This window comes from Arvicola amphibius, chromosome 12 (genome assembly GCF_903992535.2).
Source record: "Arvicola amphibius chromosome 12, mArvAmp1.2, whole genome shotgun sequence".
Lineage (NCBI taxonomy): Eukaryota > Metazoa > Chordata > Mammalia > Rodentia > Cricetidae > Arvicola > Arvicola amphibius.
Window position 1 is genome coordinate 1,139,785 of NC_052058.2, and position 8,234 is coordinate 1,148,018.

General features: G+C 42.0%; 1 long non-coding RNA gene across 1 annotated transcript; it reads right to left on the reverse strand.

Moving 5' to 3' along the window:
* Positions 1-266: 266 nt before the first annotated feature.
* On the reverse strand, positions 267-7,938 carry LOC119828053. The gene is made up of 2 exons (XR_005287745.2): positions 7,479-7,938; positions 267-500 (listed from the first exon to the last, which is right to left on the reverse strand). It is a non-coding gene; the product is annotated as an uncharacterized LOC119828053 (long non-coding RNA).
* Positions 7,939-8,234: the final 296 nt, after the last annotated feature.

An 8,234-nucleotide genomic window follows, 5' to 3' on the forward strand; every position in this document is an offset into this window, starting at 1 on the left:
AGACCTGGGTTCCCTGGGAGGAAGTCACAGGACTTGGACTAAACTGGCCCTGAAAGGTAGTACACACTAACTAGTCTCCTTTCTTCAGAACCACACTTCATCCATCATCTCTCCCACCCATTTCTATTCTAATAGTCAAGGCCAGCTGCTACCACCCAAGGCTGATTGTGCCAATAATGGATTATTATAATACATGGAGCTAATAGGACCAATGCTGTCAGAACATGGCAGGATGAGATGGATATGTGCAATAAAAACGAAGACTCTCCAGCATTTATACATTGCTTTTACTTTCTAAATGTGCTCACATCTGTTATGTCATTTTCTTGTCCCAGTACCCCTGAGAATGATGGATCCTTCAGGCATAATGCTTCTTTTATTCAGATGCAAAAAACTGGCAGGCACTTTGAAAGGTCTTTCCAATGCTCCTCGTGGCAAGTGGGCAGAGACATTGGTCTTCTAAACTGCCACACCTTAGCAGGATCAAATAGGCTAGCATCCTACAAAAAAAGAAAAAAAGAGTAAATGTTTCCCCCTCCACTTGGTTCATTCCTATCCACCAATCCCTGATTTAGAATGAAATGAAAATTCTCTTTTTCTTCTTTTCCCAGCAGACTGTAATAGACTGGAATTGTTGCCTCTACTTCTCTATGCCTTGTGTTCCTCCCTTCTTCCCTCTTCTACTTGACATGTAAATTTGATGTTTCCACCCAGTGAATCAATCAGAACAGAATGCTAATTTATTAAGCAAATGTGTAAAAGCTGCCAGTGTACTACACCCATGACTATGATTGACACAAGAACAAAACAGCCGCAGAGTCTAAGCCTCCTCAGCTGAGGCCATCATAAAGAGAAAACAATGTATCTTTGTGGCTCATCAGCTTTGTATCTAGTCCTTCCATTATCTGCTTAGAGGAAGACACAAATGGGAACTGCCAAAACCAGCCCTGCAAAACAAGAGCTGAAGGCAATGCTCACACCATTCTGCAAGTTCCTGAAATGTGTTCATTGTTGAGAATGAGGGTGTGGGAACCCTCTCAATGGGGCTACCATGGGCCACAGACTTATTTAGTGTTATGTTATGTTCCTCTTTTCTTTCTTGGTTCAAATTGAATGCATTTTAAGAGATACAGAATGCTTAAACCTTTTAACAACAAAATAAGGTATCATGCTTATAAGCCATTTATTCCTAATTATACAATTACTTTATCATGCAGCACTTGCTGGAAAAGAAAAAAAAGACCACGAGGCAAAGAATGGGCTGGCTTAAGGTATTTTTTCCTTTTATTGAAAAAAAAAAAGGTTAACGACCCAATTTCTTTCCCCTCTGGAATTCAAAACTGCTAAGGCACACCAAGCGTTCCTCATTTCTGGATAATAAAATAATGATGTAATTAACAATTAAATAGCACAGTATCATAAGAAATTATTAAACTTCCTTGTGAAGGGAAATAAAAGCCATACTATTTTAAGGAATGTTAAAATGAGATAATTATTATCTAGCTTTAAAAATAAAAGCCAAATTCTTCAATGTGCTTTCTGGCCTTGGCTTTTTGGTGTTTTCAGAGTTGCCCTGGCTCTCTACGGCCCCTGAGGCTGTAGATGGTCAATTGTGGGGGAGTGAGATGTATTCCAATTCTATAGCTTTATTTTCAACCCCATCTCAGCTTCTGCTGTTTTCCTCTTTGGGACACAGTGTCTGCTAGCCATTTATTCTACTCCTTTGACCTCTCTGGACAGAGTGTCTGCTGGCCATTTAGGTTCCTCCCTGCCTCTATCTGGATACAGTGTCTCTTGGCCATGTAGTCTCCCCCTCTGCCCTCTCTGGATACAGTGTCTATTGGCCATGTAATCTCCTCCTCTGCCCTCTCTGGACAGAGTGTCTGCTGGCCATGTAGTCTTCCCCACTGCCCTCTCTGGATACAGTGTCTGTTGGCATGTAGTCTTCCCCACTGCCCTCTCTGGATACAGTGTCTGTTGGCCATGTAGTCTTCCCCACTGCCCTCTCTGGATACAGTGTCTGTTGGCATGTAGTCTTCCCCTCTGCCCTCTCTGGATACAGTGTCTGTTGGCCATGTAGCCTCTACCTGCTGTCCTCCCTGGACACAGTGTCTGCTGGCTATGCAGCGTCTTTAGCTGCTGTCTTTTGCTCAGCTTTCCTTTATTCTTACAAGCACCTGAGACCACTGACTTATAAAGAAAAAGGCTTATTTGGCTCACAGTCTGGAAGGTCCTAATGCATTATAAACTGACCCTGCTGTTTCAGAGCCTTTTATGAAGCAGTGCATTGTGCTGGGAGTGAATAGAGAGTCAAGCCACTCACCATGGCTAAGCACAAAAGAGATAAAGAGGTGAGGGTTCCTTGATCTGCACTGAAGGTTGATTCCCAGTCATCTGAAGACCCCACACTTAGGCCCTCTCATAGGCATTACCACTTCCCAAGGGAAAACTTGGGAAAACAAGCCTGTAGCATACAGGCCTTTCAAGAGAGATTCCAGAATAATGATCTGAGTACTGGCTGCAAACACCTACTGGGTAGGATGCATCTTTTACATCATGGACTGTGACCATCCCTCGCCTGATTGTTGAATGAGTCTACTGACAGTTTCCCTGTGTCTAGTTTGTCTGCTCTAGACAGAGTCACCTCATAGAATCTGTAGAAGGAACGGCGGGGCTGTGTCCCGCCACCCGGCTAGCTTTATCCAAAATAATTACACGGAAACTGTATTCTTTTAAAACACTGCCTGGCCCATTATTTTCTGCCTCTTACTCACATCTTGATTAACCCATATCTAATAATCTGTGTAGCACCACGAAGTGGTGTCTTACCGGGAAGTTTCTAGCTTACATCCATCTTGGGCTGGAGCTTCATCACGTCTGTCTCCTTGAGGAGAGGCACGGTGGTCTGACTAACTTAGGAAAAGCGTGGCATCTGACTGAGCCATCTACCTCACTTCCTTCTTCCTGTTCTGTCTACTCCACCCACCTTAGGGCCGGTCTATCAAATGGGCCAGGCAGTTTCTTTATTAGCCAATGGGAGTCCTCCATCATTTCCCCTTTTTCTGTTTAAACAAAAAAGAAAGGCTTTAACTTTAACATAGTAAAATTACATATAACAAAACAGTTATCAAGTAAGAATTACAGTTACAATATTTATATCTACTTTATCTTTTATCATAACAAAGGAAAACAACTATAACTATCTATTCTTCTTCAACTCCATCAAAGACTCCAGAAGGACACAATATTACCTAAGTAAATAAGAAATATGCAATTTCCAAACTCTAGAAATGATAGAGACATCTCACTGCCTGGACAGTCACCCAAAGTTCTTTTGTATTGTTGGGGCATCTATCTTCGGCCTATAGGCCCACAGTATCCAGCAGACTTTCCCATGAAGCCGGAAATTTCAAAGACGTTCAGGTCACTATCTCTGGTTGTCCTGCAGAATGTCTCACAGATCTTTCATGAATCAGGAACCCAGAGAGATCATCTCACCTATAGGCCAGTTCAGCAATCCTCTCTCTGAGGGTTCTCTGTGTCCAGTTTATGCAATATGTCCAGGCAAGAGCAATTTCTTGCCCAAATGGCTATCAAACTCCATAAGTAGCCTCTTCGATGCCCATCTTCCTCTTGAAGTAGATTGGTGCTGCCAGGAGCAGATGTGTCTCATTGTCATGAAAAGCCCTAAGTTATTAAAACATTTAAAATGCCATATTCTATAGTCTTTGAAAGATATGAAGAATGCATATTTAACTTAAATATATCTCTATATATCTAGAAAATCTAACTAACATGACTACAAGCTTTACTATTATTGATGACTATTCATTAACAACCTATATACATTACATTTTTAAAATGAACTACACAATCACAATACCTTAATCAAGATCAAACATACATATACATATAACAAAATTGACCTTAAAATCCATACCAACGCAAATTATTCATATCTATATCATATCCCCCTTTAAATGTAAAAGAATATTTATAAGCAATATTTGGGAATATGGGCGCAGTTATTTCTCTCCTAACTGCTTCATGCTGAATGGGGACGCTGTTAATCAGATCTTTCATGGTGTAACTTGTGTGCCAGGTTCATCTCAGTCATCAGATGGGTAAAGTAATTTTCTGAAGGTGTTCACAGCAACCTTTCAGGAGGGCGTGGTCTATCATACCATACTGGGACAGAAGCAATCCACAGTGTCTCATCCTCTGTGAAAACAAAAGGAGAATCTCTTTTCCAAAGTATCATATCCTTAGATCCAAATTCTGAAGTCAAGGTATTTTCAAAATGTCTATGGTGGATTAGTTCAGCAGCATTTATAAACAAATATCTTTTAGCAGCTGTTGCTTCTTCCTCAGCATTCAAACAATTCAAAGAGAGCATAATAACATACATTATCAAGATTCTCCATATATTTTCCATCTTTAGGTTGGCTTTATTTTTACCTCTATTTACATTTATCTTTTACTTTTACTTTTTGAGGACACATTCTCTGTATATCTCTGTCCTGGAATAACTCTGTTAGACCAGGTTGTCCTTGAACTCTCAGAACTGTCTCTGCTTCCCAGTGCTGGGATTAAAGGTGTCCGCTACCACACCTTGAACTCACAGAGATCTGTCTGTCTCTGCATCCCAGGCATTTGGATTAAAGGTGTGTTCTTACCCACACCTTGAAGTCACCAGAGGTCCAATCCACCATCTGCCTCCCACGTGTTGGGATTAAAGGTTAGTGTACCACCACAACAACATACTCTTTCTATTTTTACTTTTAAGAAACTTTAACTTAGTCTAAACATATATTTTCAACACATTGTAAACCATTTCAACGTTTTCTTCAACTTTGAATCTTTCTTTTACTGTATATCTCTTTTTCTGACTACATGAGTCTTTAATTTACCAAACAATATTGGTAGGAATAAAGCTGTAATTTTGGCAGCTGGATCCAGCCCATTCCTTAGCTTTCCAGCCTCATGGCAGAGGTACCGGCTGTAGCCATGTTTATCACCACAACTCTGTGGCGGTTCAAGGTCCCTGGCAGCAAGCAAGCTGCAACAGTGTTAAACAACAATCAAAAGCTCCATAGTTAGGACTGCCTGCTTGAAAGAGTCAGAGTTTGCCCTGGCAGGACGGACCAGAACGCCAGAATTTTAAAACAACACAGCTTTTTTTCCTGCTACCGCTGAAAACAAACAAGCATGCAGTCAGCTTTTATCAACGCCATTTAAATGTTTCGTAGCAGGACCTCTTAAGAGATGGAGGGTTTTGTAGCTAAAGCTGAGTCAGGAAGCCTCTAGCAAGCAAAGCCAAACCCGAGAAAGTGCTGCTACGGAGAAAACATGCTTTACTCTATTCTTTCCCAAGCTTTCTCAGGCTTTCTGTGGATCCAGTTATCCACGTTGGGCACCAATCTGTAGAAGGAACGGCGGGGCTGTGTCCCGCCACCCGGCTAGCTTTATCCAAAATAATTACACGGAAACTGTATTCTTTTAAAACACTGCCTGGCCCATTATTTTCTGCCTCTTACTCACATCTTGATTAACCCATATCTAATAATCTGTGTAGCACCACGAAGTGGTGTCTTACCGGGAAGTTTCTAGCTTACATCCATCTTGGGCTGGAGCTTCATCACGTCTGTCTCCTTGAGGAGAGGCACGGTGGTCTGACTAACTTAGGAAAAGCGTGGCATCTGACTGAGCCATCTACCTCACTTCCTTCTTCCTGTTCTGTCTACTCCACCCACCTTAGGGCCGGTCTATCAAATGGGCCAGGCAGTTTCTTTATTAGCCAATGGGAGTCCTCCATCAAGAACCAGGGGACTCCTTTTTGAAATGCCTATCTGATAGCATACTGTTTGACACCCTTCAAGGATCCACCTTATCCCTAGGACGTCATCTCAGTGACATCGGAAGCATCTAGGGTCTTCTCAGGTATGGCCACGCTGCATGCATTATTAATTACTTTTCACATCACTCCAACAGAAACAACTCCAGGAAGGAAATATGTATTCTGACTCGTTATTTCAGAGGACTTCATTCTATCATGATGGAGAAGGCATAGAGTGCAGCTTAGTGTACCAGGTCAGAAGCATTGGTGGAGGCTGTTTCCATCATTTTGGACCAGGAGAGGACGGCAAGAGCTAGATATAACCAAGGGTGAAGAAGCCCAGGTACAACCTTCCAAAGACCACACAAAGCAACCTACTTTCACCAACCAGGCCCCACACTACCCAGTGCTCAAACCACTCAAAATAGCACCATTCACTGAACTTAAAGCATTCTAAACACATGGTGAAGGGTATTTTAATTCAGACTGTAGCATTCCAGAAAATCCCCAAGGGCTCATAGATATCTCAGAATATAAATGGCACTAAATATAACTTCAAAAGTATCCCAAATCTTAACAGCTTCAGCATTATTTTAAAGCTTGAGCTTGAACTCTCTACTGAGACTCTGTCTACTAAAAGACTCAATCTCTTAACCATGAGCCCCCATAAAATAAAATAAAAAAATACATACTTCTAAAATACAATGGCACAAAGCAAACATTCCTATTCCAGGTGATGAGATGAAAGCCAGACTGAAAGCCAACAGGGAAAACACTAAATCCTATAGCACCACATCCAACATGTAGGACACGTATGGTGCCAATGACTTAGGGAGTCCATCCACCTATTTACCATGTCTTATCTGTTGGGTTACCTCCAAGTTTTCCTTGGCAGACATCCCATGTTGCTGGCATTTCCAATATCTTGGAGTCTCTACTGCAACTTGGGCATCAATCTTACAGCTCCGTGAATCTCTCTCAGGAGCGTCCTGTGGATAATGGGACCCTAGTACACCTCGCCTAGGCTCACAAGCTTTCTCTGGATTCTTGGTAGAGATTCCCATGACCTTATAATCCTTGTGTTCTGCATACCTGATAGGCTAGTACTAGGTTTAAAAAAAAAGACAAGTTCTGTGCTAGTTTGGGCAGTAGCCAGGCCTCTTTGGACCACTGTTGCAGAGGCCTCTGGGTGTGCTTTGGAGGCTGAACACAGGAAAACATTTCCCTAAGTGCCTCTTTGTAAGTGTAATAAATGTAAAATATTCTCTTTTCAAAGGAAATTCTTTCAGACCAATTTGAAGTTTTATACACTGGAGCCTTTAGATGAGTAATTCCTGAAATGCCTTCAAGGGACCTCTCCTAATCTCCAATGAAATGTACTTAGCTGCTCTTCAATGACACTAATCTCTAACAGACTAGTTAGTTTTTAATCCAATGTCACTCAACTTTTCAGGGCAAGGGTGAAAGGCAAAGTGTAGACAAATCATTGCCAGAACATATTGCCAATGGTCACTGGTCCAGTTTCCAACGTCATGTTTATGTCCACTTGAAACTTCATGAGCTTGGCCTTCCCTAGCTATCCTTACATCAGCCTTCTGGTACCCTGGCTTCCCACCGTCATCACCCGCTATGCTCTGCTTACGTTATCGGGCTTCTAGAACTGGGATGCATCTCCAAACTTTTCCACATTTCTTCAGCAATCCAGCTCCAAAGACACAAAGACCTGTGGTCAGGTGTAATCAAAGTAGCATTCTCATACCTTTGACACCAGTTTCCTGGTTTTGTTACTTTTTGAATGACTGCTATAAGCCACCTGACAGACAGAAACAAGTAGAGAAAGATTAATTTGAATGGTAGCTTCCAAGAGTTTCAGACCAGCAATGTGGACAGGGCATGGCAGAGTTCATAGCAGTATGACAGTGACACACAGCAGAACAGGAATCAGAGAGTGAGGCTGGAACCAGGAGTCCAGCAGCACTTCCCAGTGCACCCTGAGTGGCCAATCACAACCATGCAGGCTTCACGATTCGGAATTTCCAGAACCTTCCTTTACAGAGGCACCAACTGGCAAGCAAGTATTCGCACATGAGACTCTGTGGGTGTTTCACATTTGAACCACAATATCAATAAACTGTTGTGTCATTCTATCCCTTCCTCCCCCTCCAACTCATTCTGTGCCCCCCTATTTTGTGACCTCTTCTTTTTTATTAATTGTTACATAAAGTTACATGCATACTTTCATACATACATACATATCCTACTGAGTCCATTTAGAGTTGCTCAGTTGTGCATGTGTTATGGTCTGATCAATTGGAACTGGATAACCTATCAGGCAGCTTATGTTTAGAGAAAAATTATATGTGTTCTCCTTCTGCCCCCCCCCTCTCTCTCTCTTTCT